A 12,432-nucleotide genomic window follows, 5' to 3' on the forward strand; every position below is an offset into this window, starting at 1 on the left:
AAAGACTCTGAGATTTCTTCCAAACATAAGATTCTCTAATTCACACACCAGTGGGCACATGGTCATCTATGCCAGTTTTTAATTTATCACTCCATTTTCACTAGCAACCAACTGCCCCTAATGATTCGATCCCTTCACTGTTAAACCTCCAGATCAGGTACCTGCACACTACAGCCCATACTCCCAATCTGGCTGGCCACTGTTCTGGTACAACCTACCAGCTAAGAATAGCTTTTACATTTTCAAATAGAAAGAAATCATAAGAAAAACACTATTTGGTGTCATGTGAAAGTTAGGTGAAATTCAACGTTCAGTGTCCATAAATAAAATTTCATTGGAACACAGCCATGCTCATTTGCTTATGTATTATCTATGGCTGTTTTTATGTTACAACAGAGGGGTTGAATAGTGGTGAAAGATACTGAATGTCTGGCAAAGTGGAAAACATTTATTATCTGTCCCTTTACCAAAAATGTTTGCTGACCCCTGCTTTAGAAAATCAACTTCTGAGAGCAGGGGTGTAGTCTTTTTTGTTTATCTCTGTAGCCCTAATGTTTGGCACAGAGTGCCTTCAATATTTGGTTGTTGAATGAATAAATGAATAAAGGATGATTGTGTTCAGAATTTATGGAAAGTCATTAAATTTGCCTATAAATAATTTCTTCTTCTAGAGACCAACAGAGATTTATATCCCTGTTCCCAAACAATGCAGAGGTACATTGTATGTGAACAAAAGACTCAACCAGGGCTAATATTGAGGTATAATGGGCCTGTACAGAATAATGTCTACCTTCTATTCTGATTAGTCATTAATAATTTTGGAAACCACCCCTGGACACACTATAGGTTATTACCTTAAAAACTTAATACTTATTCAGACTTTGGTGAATTCCTAAAATAACCTTGAGAAACTTTGTCTTTTCTTGCCTTAATCAGTTGGAAAATGTAATGCTCCTTGGAGGAATAATTGTGGGGAATTATTCTTTCCTTTCAACACAAAGAAAGTCAGCTCAGCAATTCAATGACATTTGCTGCAGGTTAGATGAATGTCAGCATCTTGCTCCCTCCTCCACACAAAGAGAACATTAATACGTTAAGTCACATTTAGAAAAAAATCCCCCAAACATTTCACCTGCAACATATTTGGAAATCCATTTTAGCATGTTAAAGTTTGTTAAAGATGCTTACACTGATCCTCATCCCCCATCCCATATTTTTTAAAACTATTAGCTGCACAGTACTAATTACCCAGCTGGAACTTCTTTCAGCAGAGGGTTTCCAAGTTGCTTCCCCAGTTTGAAGCTGTCAAGAGAAAGTCTGAAGACTTGTTCTTCCTCCTACAGCTTCATGCTCTAACTAAAGCAGTAAATATGGTTCCCTCCAAGGGAGAGGTAGGCAGGGAGGAAATTAGTTGTAGGATTTAAATTACAATTGGCATAGAACAGTGCAAGAACCTGTACACATAGAAGAGGAAAGAGCCCTGTCTTTGATTTTTTAAAATAAATTTAAATTTTTACCCTATTAATCAACTCTACCAAAGAACAATCTCGGGCTTCCCTGGTGACGCAGTGATTGAGAGTCCGCCTGCCGATGCAGGGGACACGGGTTCATGCCCCGGTCCGGGAGGATCCCACATGCCGCGGAGCGGCTGGGCCCGTGAGCCATGGCCGCTGAACCTGTGCGTCTGGAAAAAGAGCAATCTCATTCCTTCTCCTACAACCTCTGCTTCTTTAATTTTAAATGTAATTTTATTATCTTTATTATTATTTTTATTATATTTTGTCATATGTGTAATCTGTTATGTAAATACAATTTACATAATTGCTCATATTAGTTTTAGTTTTAAAAGAATTCAGTATACACACTAATATTTTTACTGTGCCTCTTTCAGTTCTGATTTAAATTTTTTGCTTCATTCTTTCGTTCGCTGAATTTGTCATCAAGCATATGTGTATTTGTTTGTGATAAGAAGTGTTGCTGGGTGCTAAAATGCTTCATCTTTGAATATATCTAATTGTCGTCTTTATATTTGAAACGAATCTTGGCTGGATTCACTTTTCTTAGTCACACTCTCAGAAACTTTGTAGGAGGCTTTTACAGTTGAATGCTGCCATGGAAAGAGTAATGCCAACGTGATTTCCCCTTCTTGGCTCCTGCAGATATTTGAGTTTGTGATATCTGACTTTAGTCCACCTTTTTCCTTAAACAAAAAATATAGAAGCCAAATAATTTTTCATATGGATTCCCACCAAGTGTATAAAATACTTAATCTATGCCATTCTGATAAAGAAAACCATTTAACACTATTGGTTTAATTTGCACTTTGTTGATTCCTAGGATGGGATGAACATCTTTTAGATGTTCAATTATAATTTTAGAGTAATTGATAACTGACTATTGATCTTTACTAAATTTAGCAGATCCCTGTCTGATCATTCACACATAGATTATATATGTAAATTAACATAATAATAATGTAACTGGATCAATTTAATGGAGCCACTTTGTGAAGGTTATGGTGCCATGTTAACCTGACAAGGTCATGCTGACCCTTACAGGGTGATTTGGGGTTTTGCTAATAGCAAAATACATAGAATAATGGTATTCCAAAATTGGAAGAATGGCAAGATATTCAAGTTTACTGGATTATAAACAGTCAAATTGTTTTTTAAACAAAAACCTTTTAATATAACACCTAATAAATAAGCCAAAGTGGAACTGCTCTAGATAAAGTGAAGTAGAGCAGGGGGTAGAATAGAATTCAGCCTGTGTCTTTTTTTTTTTTTTGACTCCCAGGTGACTTGGAAAACCACAAGACCCAATGTCTCACAATCTGAAAACCAGCCAAGACGGCATGATAGTTTTATACTTTGAAACTGTCCTCTGCTTGGAACACAGAACAAGGATAGTTAAATCATTCAGAACATGTTCTCTGACAACAGTAGAATGAAGTAAAAAATTAAAAACAAACATCACTAGAAAATTCTCACTCTTTGAAAATTCAGCAATGTGTCTAAATAATCCAAATGTCAAAGAAGAAAAAACAAAGAATATTAGAATGCATTCTGAACTGAATAATGGTGAAAGTACAGCCATCAAACTGTGTGAAATACAGCTAAAGCTGTGCTAAGGGTGAAATTTATAGTCAAAGTGCATATATTAGAAAATATGACAGGCTGAAAATCAATTACCTAAGTGTCCAAATCCAAGAAACTGAAGAAAAAATTAACCCCAAGAAAGTGAAGGAAATCATAAAAATAATGTGAAGTAATTAATAAAGTAGAAAATAAATTTATTAATACAAAAATAAAAAAACAAAAATTGTTCTTAGAACAGACTAAGACAATTAATAGACTTCTAGCAAAGCTGATCAAAGAAGAGATGGGGGGCTTCTCTGGTGGCACAGGGGTTGAGATGCAGGGGACACGGGTTCGTGCCCTGGTCCAGGAAGATCCCACATGCCGCGGAGCGGCTGGGCCCATGAGCCATGGCCGCTGAGCCTCCGTGTCCAGAGCCTGTGCTCCGCAATGAGAGAGGCCACAACAGTGAGAGGCCCGTGTACCGCAAAAAAAAAAAAAAAAAAAGAGATGGGAAAATCCCCTAATATCCAGATATTAAAATGAGGACATCATTACAGATATTGCATATATTAACAGATAATAAAGGGATATTATTAAAGATTTCACATGAATAACTTTGAAAATTTTGGTGAGATTGACACATTTTTAGAAGTTTCCTAATTGCCAAACTGAAACAAGGAGAAATAAAAGATACAAATAATCCCATATGTATTAAATAAATTGAATCTAGTATTTAAAGCCTTTCCGTTATAAAATCTCAAGGCCTAGGAGGCTTTACTAGTGAATTCTCCCTAACATTTAAAGAAGGAGTAACAATTTCTCACACTCTCCACCAGAGATTAGGGGGAGAAAATATTCAGAGGTGGGGGTGAATGGGAAAATTCTCTTGTCAATTTGTTTACCAGCATTATTTGATATTAAAATTTAATAAGAATATTACAAAAAAAAGGGGAATTTAAAAGCCAACATCCCTAATGAAGACAGGTACAAAAATCTTGATCTAAATATTATCCACTTGAATTCAGTGATATATAAAAGGCTAATATAGTATAATCAACTAAGGGTAATCCAAGAATGCAGGCATATGAGTTATAAATTGTGACAATAATGATGTTTAACAAACGACCCTGAAATTCAATGGCTCAAAGCAATAACATTTGTTTAGCTTACAAGTCTGCTAATGAGTTTTGTAGTTCTTCTGATCTTGGCTGACTTTCTAAAATGTCTCCAAAAACTGCTGGTGGGAGTGTCGATTGGTAAAAAGACTGATTGTTCATAGCCATGCTATCTGCAATAGCTACATCATATAAATTATCAAAATACCCATCAAATGTAGAATGAACATATAAATTATGGAATTCATACAAGAGAATTCTATTTATCAATAAAAGAATTGCTATAAACAACAATACCTATTATTGAACAAAGGAAGTCAGACTACATTTCTACCCCCCAAAAAAAGAAGAAAATAAAAAAAGTTTCATTTCATTTATATTACGTTCAAAAACACAAAAATTACTCCATGGATTGAGAAGTAATGTTAGTGGTTACCTTTGGAAGCCTGTGACTAGAAAGGGATGCAAAGGAGACATGATTTACTCATAGTGTTCTGTCTTTTATCTGGGGTCTGAGCCCATGGTTTTGTCCAGTGTGTGAAAATTTGAGTTAAATATTTACATGTGCTTCTCTGTCTATGTGTTATGCTCAATTTTTAAAAGGTAATTTTATATCATTCAAAATACATGGAAAATATTAAATAGAGAAATATATAGAAAAAGTCATACAGAGTAAAAGAAAAAAAAAAAGATGCTATGAGGGATTGAGATGGCAAAGCACCAACTGAAGGAAGACCAAGTGAGGAGGAGGTATATTTTCTGAAATATACATCTGTTAAAGAACTCCTGTCTAAAATATACTAAAGAACTCCCACAAATCAGAAGGAAAAGACAGAAAACTCCCCTCTCAAATAGCTAAAGACTTGAACAGGCCCTTCACAATTGAAGAAATCCTCATTCCAATAACATGAAGAAGATGTTCAGTTTTATTAATCATCAGGAAAATATATATTAAAGTCACCATGAGATTCTGCTACACACATACGCCAGAATGGCTCAAATGAAAACAATTGTCAGTATCAAATGGCAGCAAGGCTGTGGAGCAACAGGAACTTTTATGCACTGCTGGTGGGAGTGTAAATTGGTACAAAAATATGGAATACTGTATAGTACTATCTAGTAAAGATGATATATGCATATCCTATCACCAGCAACTCCATTAGTAGACATATGTCATGCAGAAGTGTTTGGCTTTGACAATTTCTCCAAAATTACATAAAAGAATGTTCATAGAAAGACTATTTGGATTAAACAAAAGCCATGTCCATTAATATTTGAAGGGATAAATAATCTGGATATAGTTAAAGAACAAAATATTGCATAGTAATGAGAAGGAACAAGCTATTACTTCAAGCAAAACACAGATGCATTTCACTAGATATATTGAATGAAATAAGTCAAAGGAAAAGAATATTGTGCTTTATTCCATTTAAATGAAGAGCAGAAGACAGACACAACTAATTAACAGTGTTAGAAGTTTGAATAGAGGTTACCTTTGAGGGAAGGTCTGATTGAGAAGGAGCAGGATGAGGCCTCTGGGGTGCTGGCTACATAGGTGTGCTTATAATGCTCTGTTCAATTTCCTGCACGTAGTGTTTCAACAAGGTTTTTTGAAAAGTAGATACTTGTATAGGAACACACACACACACACACACACACACACACACACAAAATTAAAAGACAAGCCATGAACTGAGAGCTAATATTCATACATATAATTGACCACAGTTTAATATCCACAACATATGAAGAATTCTTATAAATCAGTAAGAAAAAGACAACTACTACTCACAAAATGTACCAAATATATAAACAGGTAATTCACAGAAGGTAAACAAAGGGGCCAAAAACATATTAAAGAATATTCAGTCTCCCTGGCTATTGGGGAAATGTAAATTAATACCATAATTAGATATCTTTTTATATTGGTTAGATTGGCAACAATCAGACAATGCCAAGTGAATGTGGAATGAAGATATGGGGCAATGAGAAGTTTCATAAATTGCTGGTGTCTTAGCTTGAGGTACTATAACAAAATACCATAAACTGGGTGGCTTAAACAACAGACATTTATTTCTCATGGTTCTGAGGGCTGGAAGTCCAAGATCAAAGTGTTACCCTACTCAGCTCTTGGTGAGGGCTGCCATCTTGTTGGATGTTGACATGACCTTTACCTTGTGTGCATGTGGAGAGAGAGAGAGTTCTCATATCTTTTCCTTTTCTCATAAGGACAATAATTGCATCATGAAGGTCCTACCTCCATGAGCTAATCTATACCTAGTTACCTCTCAAAAGCTCCACCCTAAATACCATTACATTGGAAGTTAGAGCTTCAACATATGAATTTTAGAGTGGGGGGAAACACAATTATTCAACCCCTAGTGGCTTGTTGGATTATAAATTGGTACAACCACTTAGAAGAGCAATTGGCAATATTTAGCAAAGTTGAAGATGTGCAGGTTTGTTTATTCATCCAACAGTTCTTCTACTCTTAGATGAAGATGATAGAGAAATACTCATATATGGGTAGAAAAAACATAAAATGATGCTAAATACACTAGAAATAAGTGATTGGAAACAACCAAAATGTTCATCAGTAGAACAGATAAATTAATTATGGTATAGTAAAATCCCTCTATAACAATAAATAAGGTCCAAATATTCAGCCAGGTAAAATGAGGCAGCTAAGTTATGAAGTCTTGCAGTTCCTGGGATCTACTATCTAGTTTGGTAGTGCATGCTGGAGTTGTCTGATACAGTTTAAATATCAATAAAAGTGATTCGAAGTACTATGTTTGGAGAGGAATTCCAAGAGATTGGTCACAATGTTGAGATCTTCCCAGTTAACTGTCACCTTTTATGAGGACCATGTTCAAGGAAATTAGGCTGAAAGAAACTGGAGACAAGGGGGCATATTTTGGTCTTATTCTTCAAAGATAAATCCCATTGTACCTGAATTTCACACTTATTCCAAGGTTTCAGTGTATATTAATGAAACAGAATACTACACAACATTTAAAATGTACAAGCTAGAGCTACAAATGTCAACATGGGAATATATCAAAAACATAAATTTGAGTGAAAATAGAAAATGCAAAATAATATCTAGAGTTTGATACAATTGGACTCAAATGCTAAAACCAGTAGAATAATATTACATTTTGTTTATTGATCCGTAATGTGTAATCAAGTCTAACACAATAATGGAAGGACACATACTACCTCCAGGATTGTGAAGAAGAGCAGGAAATGAGATCAGGATAGTACATAAAGGAATTTTCAACTGTAGTTTATTACATGTCACTTCTTTTAAAATGTCAGATGTCAATTAGGTTTGTTGATACGGATGACTATACATGGGTTCATTATACCATTTTGTATGTTGAAAATATTTTGAAATTAAAAATATAATCAGAAAAGAAAACCATTGTTTTGATCCAACACACCCCCTAATTTCATCATGAAGGAAACTGAGAACCCAAGAAGTAAAGAGGTTCCCCCAGCCTGTATTTTATTTTCTGTCATTCTTTAAGGAGACATGTCATATGTATGCATTTTAAAAGCAGCTACCATTGTATGTTCATTGTATAAAAGGCAGTTTAATAAGCACTTATGTTCATGATTTTATTTAATCTTCCGAAAAGCCACACTCCTATGAGACATATCCTATCTCTTATTTTATAGATGAGAAAACAGATCGAGATATTAAAGTGATACAATTTGATCAAGATTACCAACTAATTATAATCTATATAATTTCAGAGCATGGTTGCATTATGAATTAACTATTAATCTTATTGTTCACCTATATGTGGTAATTCTCCCCACCCCTTATCCCCAAGCCATTTATAACTTTCTCTTTATTATTCTTTTTTAAATTTTTTTCTCTTTGTTTTTCAGCAATTTAAATATGTTGTGAATAAGTGTGGTTCTCAGCCCTTCTTCCTGCTTAGGATTTGCTAGTTTTAATATTTAAGATTTGCTGTTTTCATCAAATTTGAAAAGCTATTATATAAAAATATCATGTGTTTTTTCAGATATTATTCTGTCTCATTCTTTTCCTGGGACTCTGATTACATGTATATTGTACTGCTTGATATTTTCTCATAGTGATGACATTCTGTTCTGTTTTTATTTCAGTCTTTTCCTTTTGTGCTTCATTTTGGGCATTTTAAAAGTTGGAATGTCATAAACTTCACTGATCCTTTCTTCTGCAGTGTTCATTCAGGTGTTTAATCCATCTAATGTATTTTATAGTTTAACATTTTTTTATTTTGATTTATAATCTGTTTGAGTTAATTTTTGTATGAAGTGTTAAGTTATTATCAGGGTTCATGTTTCTTATCTATGAATAATTGTTTCAACAAAATTTTTTGCCACTGAGTTGCTTTTGCAGCTTTATCAAAAGTCTGTTGGTCATATTCATATGAGTCTATCTCTGGGCTCTCCTTGTTCTATTGATCTATGTGTCTAACCCTCTACCAAAATTATACTGTCTTAATTGCTTTAACTATATAGTAAATCTTATAATCATATAGTAGGATACCTTCAAATTTATTCTTCTTTTTCAAAATTGTTTTCAGCTAGTCTAGTTTCTTTGATACATATTTTAGAATCAGCTTGTCTTTATCTGTCAATATGTTGCTGGAATTTTTCATAGGAATTGTATATCAGCTTAGGGAGAATTGACATCTTTATTGTGTTTTATCCATCCATAATCACAGTATGCTCTCTCCATTTATTCAGGTTTTCTTTTACTTCCTCATTTAGTGCTTTGTAGGTTTCAGCATATGTATTCTGTACATATTTTGTTATATTTACATGTAAATATTTTATTTGGTCAGGGCTATTGTAAATACTATTGTGTTTTAAAGGCTCATTTCATTTTGTTAATAATATTAGTATATAGAAATATGTTTATTTTATACACTCACAGAAAACTATCTAAAAAGGAAATTTGGAAAACAATCCCCTTCACAATAGCACCAAAAATAATAAAATACAAAGGAACAAACTTAGAATGTGAAAGACTTGAATGCTAAAAACTACAAAATATTGATGCAAGTAACGAAAGAAGACACAAACAAATGGAAAGACATTGCATGTTCATGGATTAGAAGACTTATTACTGTTAAAATGTCCCTGCTACCCAAAGCAATAAACAGATATACAGATGCAATTCCTATCAAAATCCCAATGGCAGTTTTGCAAAAATTGGAGCACTATTCACAATAGCCAAGATGTGGAAACAACACTAATGTCCACTGACAGATAAATGGTTAAAGAATATGTGGTATATACACACAATGAAATGCCATTTGACTTTAAAAAGGAATGAAATTCTGCAATATTCAACAGCATGGTTGAACCTTGAAGACATCATAAGCCAGTCACAGAAAGACAACTACTACACAATTTCACTTACATGAGTCTAAAATAGTCCATTCATAGAATCAAAGAGTGGAATAGTGGTTGGTGGGCTGGGGGGAGAGGGAATTACCAAACAATGGACATAAAGTTTCAGGTAAGGAGGGTGAATAAGTTCTAGAGATTGGTTGTAAAATACTGTGCCTATAGTCAACAATATAAGACTATGAGGAAATTTGCACAAGCCTCTTAGATAGCCTCATCCACAAGAGGACAGAGAGCAGAAGCAAGAAAAACCCTAGGGATTCCCTGGTGGTGCAGTGGTTGAGAGTCCACCTGCCAATGCAGGGGACATGGGTTCGTGCCCCAGTCTGGGAAGATCCCACATGCTGTGGAGCAGCTGGACCCATGAGCCATGGCCGCTGAGCCTGCATATCCGGAACCTGTGCTCCACAATGGGAGAGGCCACGTACAAAAAAAAAAAAGAACTATAATCCTGCAGCCTGTCAAAAAACCACATTCACAGAAAGGTAGACAAGGTGAAAAGGCAGAGGGCTATGTACCAGATGAAGGAACAAGATAAAACCTCAGAAAAACAACTAAATGAAGTAGAGATAGGAAACCTTCTAGACAAAGGATTGAGAATAATGATAGTGAAGATGACCCAGGACCTCAAAAAAAGAATGGAGGCAAAGATCGAGAAGATGAAAGAAATGTTTAACAAAGACCTAGAAGAATTAAACAACAAACAAACAGAGATGAACAATACAATAATTGAGATGAAAAACACACTAGAAGGAATCAAGAGCAGAATAACTGAGGCAGAAGAATGGATAAGTGATCTGGAAGACAGAATGGTGGAAATCACTGCTGTGGAACAGAATAAAGAAAAGAGAATGAAAAGAAATAAGAGATATCTGGGACAACATTAAATGCAACAACAGTCGAATTATAGGGGTCCCAGAAGGAGAAGAGAGAGAGAAATGACTCGAGAAAATATCTGAGGAGATTATAGTCGAAAACTTCTAAACACGGGAAAGGAAATAGCCACCAAAGTCCAGGAAGTGCAGAGAGTCCCATACAGGGTAAACCCAAGGAGAAACATGCCTAGACACATAGTAATCAAATTGGCAAAGATTACAGACAAAGAAAAATTATTGAAAGTAGCAAGGGAAAAATGACAACTGACATACAAGGGAACTCCCATAAGGTTAACAGCTGATTTCTCAGTAGAAACTCTACAAGCCAGAAGGGAATGGCATGACATACTTAAAGTGATGAAAAGGAAGAACCTACAACCAAGATTTCTCTACCCAGCAAGGAACTCATTCAAATTCGATGGAGAAATCAGAAGCTTTACAGACAAGCAAAAGCTAAGAGAATTCAGCACCACCAAACCAGCTCTATAACAAATGCTAAAGGAACTTCTCTAAGTGGGAAACACAGGAGAAGAAAAGGACTTAGAGAAACAAACCCATAACAATTAAGAACGTGATAATAGGAATGTGCATATCAATAATTACCTTAAAAGTGAATGGATTAAATGCTCCAACCAGAAGACACAGTCTCACTGAATGGATACAAAAGCAAGACCCATATACACTGTCTATGAGAGACCCACTTCAGACCTTGGGGCACATACAGACTGAAAGTGAGGGGATGGAAAAATATATTCCATGCAAATGGAAATCAAAAGAAAGCTGAAGTAGCAATACTCATATCAGATAAAATAGACTTTAAAATAAAGAATGTTATAAGAGACAAGGAAGGACACTACATAATGATCAAGGGATCAATCCAAGAAGAAGATATAAGAATTATAAATATATATGAACACAACATAGGAGCATCTCAATACATAAGGCAACTGCTAACAGCTATAAAATAGGAAATAGACAGTAACATAAAAATAGTGGGGGAGTTTAACAGCTCACTTACTCCAATAGACAGATCATCCAGGCAAAAATTTAGAAAGGAAGCACAAGCTTTAAATGACACAATAGACGAGATAGATTTAATTGATATTTATAGGACACTCCATCCAAAAACAGCAGATTACACTTTCTTCTCAAGTGCGCACGGAATGTTCTCCAGGATAGATCACATCTTGGGTCACAAATCAAGCCTCAGTAAATTTAAGAAAGTTGAAATCATATCAAGCATCTTTTCTGACCAGAATGCTATGAGGTTAGAAATCAAAGAGGAAATCAAAAAATACCTAGAGGCAAACAACAGTGATCCAAAACTGATGGGTTGCAGCAAAAGCAGTTCTAAGAGGGAAGTTTATAGCAATACAATCCTACCTCAAGAAACAACAAACCTCTCAAATAAACAATCTAACCTTACACTTGAAGGAATTAGAGAAAGAAGAACAAACAAAACCCAAAGTTAGTAGAAGGAAAGAAATCATAAAGATCAGAGCAGAAATAAATGAAATAGAAACAAAGAAAACAATAGCAAAGATCAATAAAGCTAAAAGCTGGTTCTTTGAGAAGATAAATAAAATTCATAAACCATTAGCCAGACTCATCAAGAAAAAGAGGGAGAGGACTCAAATCAATAAAATTAGAAATGAAAAAGGAGAAGTTACAACAGACACTGCAGAAATACAAAGCATCCTAAGAGACTACTACAAGCAAGTGTATGCCAATAAAATGGGCAACCTGGAAGAAATGGACAAATTCTTAGAAAGGTATATCCTTCCATGACTGAAACAGGAAGAAATAGAAAATATGAAAAGACCAATCACAGGTAATGAAATTGAAACTGTGATTAAAGATCTTCCAACAAACAAAAGTCCAGGACCAGGTGGCTTCACAGGTGAATTCTATTAAACATTTAGAGAAGAGCTAACACCCATCCTTCTCAAA

The sequence above is a fragment of the Phocoena phocoena genome, chromosome 19, assembly GCF_963924675.1.
Source record: "Phocoena phocoena chromosome 19, mPhoPho1.1, whole genome shotgun sequence".
NCBI classification, from domain to species: Eukaryota; Metazoa; Chordata; class Mammalia; order Artiodactyla; family Phocoenidae; genus Phocoena; species Phocoena phocoena.